Source organism: Microtus oregoni, unplaced genomic scaffold, assembly GCF_018167655.1.
Source record: "Microtus oregoni isolate MIOR12 unplaced genomic scaffold, Mior012 000054F_ref0000373, whole genome shotgun sequence".
In the NCBI taxonomy this organism is placed as follows: Eukaryota; Metazoa; Chordata; class Mammalia; order Rodentia; family Cricetidae; genus Microtus; species Microtus oregoni.
Window position 1 is genome coordinate 10,427,260 of NW_024543830.1, and position 13,839 is coordinate 10,441,098.

Sequence of the window (13,839 nt, forward strand, 5' to 3'; positions counted from 1 at the left end):
TGTAGCAGACCAGGTTGCCCTGAACTTAAATATATCTCAGGCTGTCCTTAGGTCTGCCTGAGCCTCTCTTGAAGAGTAAGTACCATGATCTTGTGGCAAAGATACCCCACTGCCATCCCTCTGAGAAAAGGTATTTTTCTGTAACTCACAATCCTTCTGCCTCAGAAGCTAAAACTTATAACCCTGGGTTTAGTATATCTTATACTTTGTGTTAAATACAAATTGATAAAGAAATTGGGGCATGGTCAGAGTAAGGTGAAGTGACCATTTAAGGCATAAAGCCTCCTGTAACTCTAGAAATCACATATCTTATTTTATCCACGTGAATTACACCAACAGAATACAGTGCCACTATTATGTCTAACATTTCCCTTTACTGTGATGTTTCTGAGTGTGTGCTTCCAGACCTAATTCTTTTAGTTCAGTTTCACATGACCTTGCACAAGAGCCCAAGTCGTTTCCTTTGTAAAGTTAGATGAGAATTTCTAAACTGCGTAGCCAAGGAAAGGATAAAATATATGTATTTTAAAAATAGGCGAATAAAACAAAACAGTTATTTTGAAATGTTTGCATTCTATACTTCTCTAGGAGGGTATTGGGTTTGATTTGTTTAGTGTGTGTGTGTGTGTGTGTGTGTGAGTGAGAGAGAGAGAGAGAGGGAGACAGACAGACAGACAGACAGACAGAGACACAGAGAAAGAGAATCTCACATACTCTTTGGCATGCTTGAAATTTGTTATGTAGCCTTAACTCTGATCCTCCAGATCTGGAGTGCTGGGATTAGAAGCGTGCACCACTGTACCCAGCTCCCAATTTCTTTTTTCTTTTTTGTTTTGTTTTTCGAGACAGGGTTTCTCTGTAACTTTGGAGCCTCTCCTGGAACTCGCCCTGTATACCAAACTGGCCAAAAACAAAACAAAACAAAACAAAAGGCCCGGCGGTGGTGGCACACGCCTTTAATCCCAGCACTTGGGAGGCAGAGGCAGGCGGATCTCCGTGAGTTCAAGACCAGCCTGGTCTACAAGAGCTAGTTCCGGGACAGGCTCCAAAACCCACAGAGAAACCCTGTCTCAAAAAACAAAAACAAAAACAAAACAAAACCAAACTGGCCTCAAACTCACAGAGATTCGCCTGTTTCTGTCTCCCAGGTGCTGGGGTTAAAGGCCTGGACCACCACCGCCTGGCCTTGAATCTTGGTTGAATAGGAGATATACTATTTCTTTTTTTGGGGGGGGGGGTTGGTTTTATGGTTTTTCGAGACAGGGTTTCTCTGTAGCTTTTGGAGCCTGTCCTGGAATTAGCTCTTGTAGATCACACTGGCCTCGAACCTCAAACTCACAGAGATCTGCCTGCCTCTGCCTCCAAGTGCTGGGATTAAAGGAATGTACCACCACTGCCCAGCTCAGCTCCCAATTTCTAACACCTTCCCTGCTATCCGATGGACAACTGCCCAGTTCTATTCCTTCAAGCCTTTCAAAGATGTCTAGGTTAGGCACAGTCAGCAACCAGGGATGTAAAATGACAGGCAGCAGTCCTGTCCTGAAGTACCTATCGCTATGTGGTACGAACCAATAATTATAAGAGTATCTGTGCTTAGAAAAGTACAGCAAGACATCAAAGAGGGCACTGAGGTGGTGTTAATCCCGTAAGTCTCCAGAATAAGACTACCATAATTTAAAGCCAAATTTGAAGCAAGCTTTAATTAAATACTGGCCAGGTAGATGGACTCTGGCCAGGTCCATCTTTGGTTCCCCAGAAAAATGGCCCCAGCTAGGTTGTAGCTGTTTAAGTATTTCCCATCAGGTCCAATTAGGGACAAGCGTACCTTCTGACATACATTTCCTGCCTATGAACCTCTCACCCACATGTGATCAAGTGCATCCAGTGCAGATGGGTATCGGCAAAATTTTTTAGGGGAGTGAAAAACATGTGGCTTGTTATCCCCCATAAACAACAGCCTCTAGCATTTCAGGAACTGTCTGCCCTTGGCCAAGAGGCTTGCAGATCAGAGTCATTTTTGTTTTATGGATCTTTTGTTTTATGGATTTTGTTTTATGGCTTAGTAATTAAAACCTTTGTTTGTTTGTTTTTGAGACAGGGTTTCTCTGTAGCTTTTGAGTCTGTCCTGGAACTAGCTTTTGCAGACCAGGCTGGCCTTGAACTCACAGAGATCCACCTGCTTCTGCCTCCTGAGTGCTGGGATTAAAGGTGCGTGCTACCACTGTCCGGTTTAAGTTATTTTTTATTTTATGTGCCTTGGTGTTTTGCCTGGCTATATGTCTGTGTAAAGGGTTTTGGATCCCCTGGAACTGGAGTTACAGACAGTTGTGAGCTGCCATGTAGATGCTGAGAATTGAATCTAGGTCCCCTGGAAGAGCAGCCAGTTCTCTTAACCAGTAAGCCATTTCTGGAGCTCAGTAACTTAAACTTTAAATGTAACTTTGGCTCTCACAGTGGAATGGGTGGAACTGCACCAACAGTAACAGAGATGAAGAAATTTTCCGACAGAAAAAGAATACTGCCTCCTCTTATATCTCCAGATGATTTGCTCATAACTGGAGGTTATTCGAATACTGTGCATCTTTCCTTTACCACACTTACACATTTATATTTGCTTTGTGATTATCTAACGAAGTTAAGCCGGAAGTTCTTTGCGAACAGGACCATATCCATTTTTCTTTTTCCTTTTTGTGTGAACCTAGAACCATCAAGGCACATCAACTTTTTTCTTCTCTTGTTTTTATTTTTATAGAAAAATCAGAGTCAGTTTATTAAGAAAAGATATGCTGATAGGAGCAGAGAGGAGTTAGCAACTCAGTCTCTTAATTTATTTATTCATTTTTAGAAAGGGTCTCTATACATTGCCCTGCCTGTTCTTTTTTTCTTTTCTTCTTTTTGGTTTTTCGAGACAGGGTTTCTCTGTGTAGCCCTAACTGTCATGGAACTCACTTTGTAGGCCTCTGATTTAGAGATCTGCCTGCCTCTGTTTGCCAAGTGCTGGGATTAAAGGAGGAGACATGTGCCACCACCACGAGGCTGCTCTGGCTGTTCTGAAACTCACTATGTAGGTTCTTCCTGAACTCACAGAGATCCACCTGCCTTTGCCTAATGAGTGTTGGGATTAAAGGTGTGCACTGACTCTAATCCATATCTATCTATCTATCTATCTATCTATCTATCTATCTATCTATCTACTATCTTGAGGCAAGTTCTCACTACATTGTCCACCCCGGTCTCCCATTTTTCTCTTTCTTTTTGTTTTTTTGTTTTTCGGGTTTTTTTTGGGGGGGGGGTTTCGAGACAGGGTTTCTCTGTGGTTTTGGAGCCTGTCCTGGAACTAGCTCTTGTAGACCAGGCTGGTTTCGAACTCACAGAGATCCGCCTGCCTCTGCCTCCCAAGTGCTGGGATTAAAGGCGTGCGCCACCACTGCCCGGCTTCGTTTTTTCTCGACAGGGTTTCTCTGTAGCTTTTGAGCCTGTCCTGGCACGCGCTCCGTAGACCAGGCTGGCCTTGAACTCACAGAGATCCGCCTGCCTCTGCCTCCCAAGTGCTGGGATTAAAGGCGTGCGCCACCACTGCCCAGCTTGGTCTCCCATTTTTCATACTGCTAATTCAGTCTCCTAGGTAGCTAGGATTACAAACATGTACCACAGAACCTAGCATTCTATTTTCCTTATTGCTGTATACATTCCAACAATCAAACAGACAAGATGTTGAATAAAACTGAAGGTTTGATAATTTTGCTCTAATAATAATTAATGGTAGATAAATAGAAAAGCTACATTTATTATATGCATAGAATATGGTAGCCACATACAAAAAGATAGTTGTGCAGGAAGTAATCTCAGCACTTGGAGGCAGAGGCAGGCAGATCTCTTTGAATTCTAGGCCAGCATGGTTTACATAGTGAGTTCCAGGACAGCCAGGTCTATGTAGAGATTGTGTCTAAAAAAAAAGGCTGGGTGGGTGGTGTTGTATACCTTTAATCCAGGGAGACAGGCAGGTCATCTTTGACTTCCAAATAGGCCTGGTCTACAGATCAAATTCCAGCACAGCCAGGGCTACAAAAGAGAAACCGTTTGTCAAAAAAAAACAAAAACCAGGCAACCAATAAGCAAAAACCAGTAAGACAGCCACTGAACCTGTATAAAGTACTTCTTTTATTAGCGGATTCTTATTATCTGAAACCTACTGATGTTTGCAGCATTCAGATTTAACCATCACACTCCTCTACTTCAATCAGATGAACAATCCCTTTTAGTGATTTCAGCCGGTTAAATATTTATTCAGACTGGCATACTACAAATATCTTCTGGTAATTGAAAAGGGCAGTTACAATGGCTTGGAGAGTTTTTTGACTTTTTTCTTTTTGTTTTTTCCTTGAGACTGGGTTTCTCTGTGTAGCTCTGGCTGTCCTGGAACTAGCTCTATAGTTCAGGCTGGATTCGAACTCAGAGATTTGCCTGTTTTGCTTCTTGAGGGTTGGGACTGAAAGCGTATGCCACCACTGCCTGGCTATCCTTGCTCATTTTTGTCTGTTGCAAGCAATGTAGTTTCTGTAAGACAAAAGGTCTGAGTTAAAATTTATAAATTACTTTGTTAAAAACTTGCCTCTAAACCAATGAAATCCATTCTAATGTAAGAGTTAGGAGACAGAATGTCGGTGACTAAAGAGAAGCTGTGATTTGAGGACTCCGGATTTTTGTTGAGGAAAAGTGAAATCCTTTTATTCATGACATTCCCGGATATGCCCTCAGAACTGTTCCTGTTCAAGGTTTACTCGAGCCTTCCTGCCTAAAACATTCGGGCTCCCGAAGCCCAGAGACACCTAAAAGTCACTTGGCACTCCGCCCACAGCGTCCCAGCGGAGTCAGTAAACGCCGAGATTGCTCCTGGCCGTAGTCAGGAGTGAGACTATAAAAGAACAGTTACCATCTTGCTCGTGAATAAATGCTGGTCACTCGCTAGCGTCACTCAGCCCTCGCGCGCAAGCGTACTGAGAGCACGCCCCCTACCTTCCCGTGCACGCGCTCGGAGCCTGCAACTCTCGCGAGAGAAGCGAGATTTATTCCTACGTACCGGGCCGTGCTGCTTATGGCGGCGCTGGAGAGGGGGCGCTGAGCTGTTGGGGTGAGTACGACCTCGGTTTCCAATGGGGGTTAGCAAGAAGCCAGATTAAGGACAGGTGAGGAGACCCTGACTAAGGGGTGAGACTTCTGAGTCAAGGTGGGCACTCTTGAAATTCCGGGTAGAGGAGCGCTCTGTGTGAGTTCCTATTCAGGCTTCCTCATTCGTCCCCGGTTCAACCGTCCGGGCCTCATGGCAGGCCCCGGAGGCTTGGTGAGGAGTTGAGGCCCGGAGACGCGCGTGGTTGTGGTGGTGGTAGTGGTTGTGACTGAAGGGGGGGGGGAGCGAAAATGGAGGCTCCGGCCGCAGCCAAGATGGAGGCAGAGGGTGCGGGGCTTGAGCGCGGGGACTGCCGGGAGCTGTAGTCTGTCTTCTTCCCCCTCTGCGGCTTGGCTGGGAGAAAGGGAACTACAAGTCCCGGCGGGAGGGGCAAGGGGGTGGTGGCGCGGTCCTTTGTGTGCTTTTGGAAGAGGCCGGGGCGAAGGGCCTACTTTCTTCAGGACCTTGTCTTTCTTGGCCGTCACTTGTTTTGGGGATATGACTACGACTACCAGAGCGCAGTGCGGCAGTGGCGCCTTCTTTGTGTGTGGGTCGAGACCCCGTTCCTTCTAGGGAAAGTGCTTAGGGACACCTCTTTTTCCCCAGCCGTATCTGACCCTAGCGCGACAGAACTGACATCTTTACTCAGTCACTCACTGCTGTGTCTCCACTCCAAACTTTGCCCCTTGACATGTGAAAGGGGAGCGGGTCCCAGTCTAGGCACGTGTCTCCTGCCGTTCTGTCTGGGGGCAAATGGCATGCGTTTTGAGAGTTCCGTGTTGCTCTCCCTACATGGTGCAAGCGCTGGCCCACGTTGTGCAATGAACGGCTTGGCTTTGTCGTGTTTGCAGTTTTAGAACCCTAGTCGGAGATGAAATGGGAGGGTTTTTATCATTGACTGTTTGGGCAGTTCGAAATCTTAGTGCTACGGCTCCTTTGCTTTAAAAGAGTTTCTCTTAGAAACACCTGTGTGGCTGGTCGCTAACTGGCCTCACAGGTGAGTGGAGAGTACTCCCTAAAACACACTCCCCACTCCAAAAAACAATTTGAAAATTATTAGGACACTTATTTTGCAACTAAAATGGGCAAAAAGATAGTGCTAGTTAAGCAGTTGAGGGGCAGGCAGAAAAGGACTAACGGTGGTAGTTGAATTTGGACAATTACATTCTGTTAGGCTACTGTGAACTTGAACTTGTAGTTCACAGAGCTGCCAAGTTTGTTTTTCTTTCTTTTATTGAGACAGCTTATGCAGTTCAAGCTGGCCTTGAACTATGTAGTGTGCGTTGGCCTTGAACTGACTGTCCATTCTTCACCTCTGGACTGCTTGCTCTAACCTACTTTTTTAAAAAGTTCCAAATTATAGGGCATTAATTCAAGCTACCAAAATACTCGATACGCGCCCCCCCCACCCCCACCCCACCCCCCCACCCCCGGTCTTTTTTTGAGATAGAGTCTGTGTACCTTGGCTGGCCTCATAATTCACTTTGTAGACCAGGCAGGCCTTGAAGTCAAAGATCTGCCTGTCTCTGCCTCCCAAGTGCTAGGATTAATGGCATGCACCACCATGCCTGGTGCTCATTTTTATTTTGAGGTACTAGAATGCAAACTCAGTACTAAATTGAGTGGCAGTATAGTTGTTAATGTGGATAAGAGGATTAAGTATATAAGCAGTCGAACACCCCTGAGTCCTAAGATTTAGGTGATAACACACACCTTCGATCCCAGCACTTGGGAGGCAGAGACGAGCAGATCTCTTAAATTCAAGGCCAGCCTGGTTTACAAAGCTATAGACAGCTGTTTCAAGACAGACAAGGCTACACAGACTGTGTCTAGAAAAAAACTGAAGAAACAAAAACAAACAAAATTTAGATATAATATTTATCTTTGTTTCTTTTTAGTTTTAGAGCTGAAATAAAAAAAGTGGTAGGTTGGTTTGTGCAGCTGCTCTGGATGTTTACCATCGAGATGAGTATTTATAGCAGCTGAGTTGAAAAGCAAAGTATTTGAAGTACAGAAGATAGGTTTTCTTGTTTTATAAGTAAGTTTTGACTTAAGTGTAACCTTTAAAGGTGTGGTTGAGAATTGTGGTAAATTTCCAGCAAATGAAAATTGTGAAAACTGACTTTCTTTTACCCATTTTCTCTCCCCCCCCTTCAAGTAGCCCCTCAGTCATCCCTTTTTTATCTAACATAAACCTTAGTTTTGACCTTTTTTGAAGTATAGTTCAGTGGCACTGAGTATATTCATATTGCTATGAGGGCTATACTTTTTACAATAAAGTAGATAGAAATTCCTTTTGGGTGAATTTGAGTAGTAAAATAATTAGGACTGTGTTGTAAAGTCAAGTAGAAATGATGATATTTTGTAAGACACAAAGAATTGCTGAGTCTTTGAAGCTTTCTTTTCTAAAAACAAAAGGAGAACCATTTTAAGATCTTTTGCTTAAACTTTGTTCCTGCACTTGGGAAGCTTAGAGAGGAGGATCTTGAGCCAGAAACCATCACAGGCTACATAGGGAGAGCTGTTCTCACAAAACAATGAATTCAGAACTTTCACAGTGGTTACAACTGCAAGAACTTAGTTAATGGGAGTGAGTTACATGGTGAAACGGCTATGTTGGTCATGACTTGTGTTTCTCTTGGTTTGTGATTATTTATTTATTTAGGTTTTTCGAGACAGGGTTTCTCTGTAGCTTTGGAGCCTGTCCTGGAACTAGTTCTTGTAGACCAGGCTGGCCTCAAACTCAAAGAAATCTGGCTGCCTCTGCCTCCCTAGTGCTGGGATTAAAGACGTGTTTTTTTTTTTTGTTTGTTTTTTTATTTATTATTATGTATACAATATTCTGTCTATGTGTATGCCTGAAGGCCAGAAGAGGGCACCGGACCTCATTACAGATGGTTGTGAGCCACCATGTGGTTGCTGGGAATTGAACTCAGGACCTTTGGAAGAGCAGGTAATGCTCTTAACCTCTGAGCCATCTCTCCAGCCCTTAAAGACGTGTTTTTCTTCTTGAATCTTATTCCGAAACAGGGTCTCATTGTAAACAAGTCTAGCCTCAATTCAGAGAGATCCGCCTGCTTCTGTGAATATTAACATTTTGAATATAATTAAGTTATATAAGCCAAGTTTTTTGTTTTTAATTTTATTTTGAGAAAATTATAAATTAAAAATGTATCAGATACTGGAGATATAGTTTAGTGTTTGACTGGTATGCTCAAAGTCCTGGGTTCAGTCCCCAGCACAGAGTAAAACTGAGTGTAGAGGCATAAGCCTGTAATGCCAGCACTTGGGAAGGAAGGCAGGAAAAAGAGTATTATAAGTTCAAGGTCATCTTGGGCTATATGAGACACCATCTCAAACATAAGATGTAGCATTAAGTAAGTTTTTGTTGGATAATAATTTCTTCAGCTTCCCACCCTGACTGTTGAATTTAATAGCAGCTACATGCTAGATAAATAATTTTAAGTGTCCTAGTATCCAGGTCATTAATAACTCAGCACAGTTGTTATTACTAAATATATACTAAAGGATAGTTGAATCAATATCAGGGTTTTTTTTTTTCCCTTAATAGATGATGACTTAGTCGTTTTCAGTTTTGGGGGGTTTTTATTTGTTTTTGGTTTAACCCTGTCTGTCCTGAAACTGTAGACCAGGCCGACCTCAAAGTCACAGAGATCTGCTTGCCTCTGCTTCCTGAATGCTGGGAATAAAGGCTTGCTCCACCGTAAGACAGTTGGGCTTTTCAAGACAGGGTTTCTGTCTTGGAACCCACTATGTAGACCAGGCTGGCCTTGATCTCAGATCCCCCTGCCTCTGTCCAAAAAGATTCAGGTTCAAAGGCATGCAAAACCATGCCCAACGATTTAGATTATGTTGTTTGATCTAAGGTTTATCATTAATCTTAGTTCCAAAATTTAAGAGAGTAGAGGTATAACTCAAGAGCAGAGCTTTTGCTTAGCACGAGTAAGATTGCGAGTTTAGTTCTCAACACCACAAAACACATAGGAGGAAGAAAACAGGGTCTAAACAAATTAGAGCTTGTGTGCTTTATTTGTGTTATGTGCGATGTATTTGAAGTTAAAAGCAGCTAATGCATCACAGCTTTGAACTGTGAAGACAAGGATTTTATTCATAATCACACCTAAGGAAAATGTTCTAAGTATGGGATTCAGTGAAATGTCTGGCCTTGGAGATTGTAACCAATTTGGATCTTTGTTTTTTTCCTCTTAAAAAAAAGAGATACTTGGGGCTGGAGAGATGGCTCAGAGGTTAAGAGCATTGCCTGCTCTTCCAAAGGTCCTGAGTTCAATTTCCAGCAACCACATGGTGGCTCACAACCATCTATAATGAGATCTGGTGCCCTCTTCTGGCATGCAGGCAGGCATGGAAGGAATGTTGTATACATAATAAATAAATAAATATTTTAAAAAAAAAAAGATACTTCCTTCAGGAAGTGGGTTAGGAGATGCTCTACACACTGGTTTAGTCTTTTATTTTCATTTTCCCCAAGTATATACTGTCATATACTCAGTAATTTGTCAAAATTATAAACTGAGTGGGCGCAGTGGCACAGTCTTTTAATCCCATCACTTGTGAGGCAGAGGGAGGCAGATCTCTGAGTTCTAGCTTCCTTTACCTAGTGAATTCCAGGCTAGCAAAGACTACATAATATTCTTGTCGCCAAAAAAAAATCTTTTGATATGTTTATTTTAGATGGATTTATTATCATATAGGTAAATTCCTTCAGCCTTGCCGGGAAGTGGTGGCGCAGGCCTTTAATCCCAGCACTCAGGAGGCAGAGGTAGGTAGGCGGATCTCTGTGAATTTGAGGCCAGCCTGGTCTACAAGAGCAGAGAAACCCTGTCTTACAAAAAAAAAAAATCCTTCAGCCTATATTAATTTCTGCTAAACCTTTGAGATAATACAGCTGCGGGAAATAATAGGACAGGTGTTGATTATTTTAAGGCAGGTGTCATTCAGAAAGTTTTAGCCAAGCAGTGGTGGCACACGCCTTTAATCCCAGCACTTGGGAGGCAGAGGCAAGCGGATCTCTGTGAGTTCAAGGCCAGCCTGGTCTACAAGAGCTAGTTCTACTACAGTGAAACCCTGTCTCGAAAAACCAAAAAAAGTTAACTCTTAAAATAACATTGTATAATATCGATAAATAGTGCTACTTACTGTTTTCCTGTGGAACAATGGGGGAAAGAGTTGATTATTTATCAACAAATAGACTCTTCATTTGAGTCCTGCTCTTAAATGTCTAGCTTTGGAGGAATAAAGGGAGATGAATTTGTTTTCAGAGAATTAACGGCATCAACATCACTGATGAATGATATTATTTGTAGTAGCTAGCTAATTTTATATAATGCTTGACCAATAAACTATGAGTTCTTCAGACTTAATTCTGTTGCCCATAAATATTATAAACAAGAAGATACTATTTTATCTACTCAATTCTTGTAAGTTTGTGCTTAATATATACCACCTGGTCTTATTCAAGATGAGCTCTGCAGTGCTTCTGGGGTGTAGATTGTAGGAGCCTTTCATTATTAATTATTGACATGATTTATCACCCTAGATTGAGTTAATTTAGTTCAAATTTAAAGACATTGTTTTTGAGACAGGGTTTCTCTGTATACCTGACTGCCCTAGAACTTGATCTATAGACGAGGCTCTCTTTAAACTCAGATTTCATCTGCCGCTGCCTCCTAAGTGCTGAGCTTAAATCTGTGTGCCATTACCTTTAATTGTTTTTCTTTTTTTCCAGTAAAAAAAGTGATTTTGTTGAAGTTTGTTCGTTTTTGCTTTGGAGTTTTAGTTGCTGACAATCATAACTAGGTATCCCCAACCCCTGCTGTAGTTTTTAAATTTGAAAAATTGTTTTATGAGGCTAGGCAGTGGTGACACCTTTTTTTAATTCCACCACCTGGGAGGCAGAGCCAGGTGGATCTCTGAGTTTGAGGCCAGCCTGGTCTACAGAGTGAGTTCCAGGAAACCCTGTCTCAAAAAAAACGTGTGTGTGTGTGTGTGTATGTATGGATGCTTTGTTTGAATGTATGTCTCTATACCATATGTGTGCCTCTTGCTCATAGAGTCTAAGAGAGAGTGTAATTCCCTGGAACTGAAGTTGTAAGTTATAGGTCATTGTGAGCCACTGTGTGTATGCTGGGAATAAATAGAACATGGATCCTCTGACTGGAAGAGTGTAATTCCCTGGAACTGAAGTTGTAAGTTATAGGTCATTGTGAGCCACTGTGTGTATGCTGGGAATAAATAGAACATGGATCCTCTTAACAACTGCTGGTGACTGTCTCATTGCCTTCATCAAAAGTATTCCTAATTTTCAGTGTTGGGGTTCTATAATATATAAATAATCTTTTTGGTTTTTCAAGACAGAGTTTCTCTATGTAGCTTTGGAGCCTTGTCCTGGAACTCACTCTGTAGACCAAGCTGGCCTTGAACCCACAGAGATCTGTCTTCCTTTGCCTCCTGAGTGCTGGGATTAAAGGTGTGCGCTACAACCATCTGGCTCTATAAATAATTATAAGGTGTTAAGATAAATCTGTATGCCAAATTTGCTTTTCTTTTGAAGATGAGATAATTTTTGATTGCATAATTCAGGCCTAATATTGTTAGAACTATTTTTACTTGAATTTTGAGGTCATTTTGTCTGTTGTGGGTTAGCTATCTTTTTATTTAAATTGCTGCTGTAGTTAAGCAGCAGTGGGTTAAGTGCCTCTCAGAAAGAAATTTGAAGTATAATTAGAAGAACAGGATGCATAAACATTGACATAAGCTTCAGAAATGATTTGGTACCAAAAAGATTGAAGGTGGCCCTCGATTCTTTTGTTTTAGGGGAGATTAAGGCTAAGAGGCAATGAATGGAGCTGAGACAAAGCTCAGTGGTAGAATGACTAATGTGCCTAAAGGATTCAGTCAATCCCCAGTACCACTGGGAGAAAAAAGGAATGAAAGGCATAGATAGGTGTTGGCAGATGATGTGGGATATCCTTCTGTGTATGTGTTGCTTTTGTTGGTTGATGAGTGAAGCTGTTTTGGCCAGTGGCTTGGCAGGGTACAGCCAGGCAGGAGATCCAGAGTTGTAGAGAGAGAGAGTGGGCTGAGTTAGGAAAACACCATGTAGCTGTCCTAGGAGACAAACACCGGAACCTTAGGCCACAGCCTCATGGTCATGCACAAATTAATAGAAATGGGTTAATTTAAGATATGAGAGTTAGTTAATAAGAAGCCTGAGCTAATAGGCCAAGTAGTATTTGAATTAATGTATTTTCTGTGATTATTCAGGTCTGGGCAGCTAGAAAACGAAACATAGTCTATGACTATATAAACCTAGCATGTGGGGGTAAAAGCAGGAAAATAATGGCCATCTAGTGCTACATAGTGGGCTTCAGGCCAGACTTCATCCTTTCTCAGAGCAAAAGGTGAAACTCGGGAGATCATGTTTGGGGGGGTTAAGGGGCACCTGCTGCTAAACCTAACCTGAGTTTGATCATATAACCCACATGTTGGGAGGAAAGCTGGCTTCTGGTTGTCTGACCTATACTGCACGCACACATGCACGTGTGCGTGCGCACATACACACATTCTCCCCACACAATGACAACCCCCTCCAGCAAATAAATGTAGTATTAACTTTTGTTTGTTTGTATGAGACAGGGTCTCTGTATAGTCCTGGCATGTCCCACCACATCCAGGTTACCTTATAGTCATTCTTTTCTTAATTAGTGTATGTTGATTATGACTGTGCCAAGGTATAGGTATGGAGATCAGAAAACAACTTTGGGGGTTTTTTGTTCCATCACTTTTCTTTCTTTCTTTTTTTTTTTTTTTTTTTGGTTTTTCGAGACAGGGTTTCTCTGTAGCTTTGGAGACTGTCACTTTTCTTTTTTGGAGGGGAGGTGTCGAACTAGTGTTTCTCTGTTGCTCTGACTGTCCTGGAACTTGCTCTGTAGACCAGGCTGGCCTGGAACTCAGAGATTCGCCTGCCTCTGCCTTCCAAGTTCTAGGATTAAAAGCATGTATCACTACTGCCTGGCTCCATTCTCCTTCGTTGGGGCCCAGGGATTGGACTCAGGTTATCAAACTTGAGCACCAAATAAACTGTTACCAGCACCATCCTGGCACCATTCTTTCTTGTGGTAGTTTTCAAATGAAAGTATTATTTTAAGCCACGGTGGTGGCGCATGCCGTTAATCCCAGCACTCAGGAGACAGAGACAGGTGGATCTCTGTGAGTTCTCAGCCAGCCTCATCTACAGATTGAGTTCCAGAATAGTCAGGGCTCCAGAGAAATCTGTCTCGAAAAATCAAAAATAAATAAATATAAAAATAAAAGATCTCATGATGACCAACCAGATGGCATAGTGGATAAAGGTACTGGGTTAAACGAAAACCTAAGGTGGAAGAATTGACTACCCCCAAAAAACATCTGATGTCTACACCTGCATGATGGCCACTCATACACCTTACACACACTATAATAAAATTCTCTCTCTCTCTCTCTCTCTCTCTCTCTCTCTCTCTCTGGAGGGCGGGGGGAGACAAAGTTTCTCTGTAGTTTTGGAGCCTGTCCTGGAACTAGCTCTTGTAGACCAGGCTGGTCTCTAACTCACAGAGATCCATCTGCCTCTGCCTTCCGAGTGCTGAGATTAA

The 13,839-nt window shown here is 42.5% G+C and overlaps 1 protein-coding gene across 4 annotated transcripts in view; it reads left to right on the forward strand.

Annotated features, from left to right (window-relative positions):
- Positions 1–5,033: 5,033 nt before the first annotated feature.
- Positions 5,034–13,839, forward strand: part of Csde1 (cold shock domain containing E1) — a 39,273-nt gene continuing 30,467 nt past the window's right edge. For all 4 annotated transcript variants that reach the window (XM_041638006.1, XM_041638005.1, XM_041638007.1 and 1 more), the window contains exon 1: positions 5,034–5,131. The gene's annotated coding sequence lies outside the window, so the exon portion shown is untranslated. The remainder of the gene's footprint in view (positions 5,132–13,839) is intronic.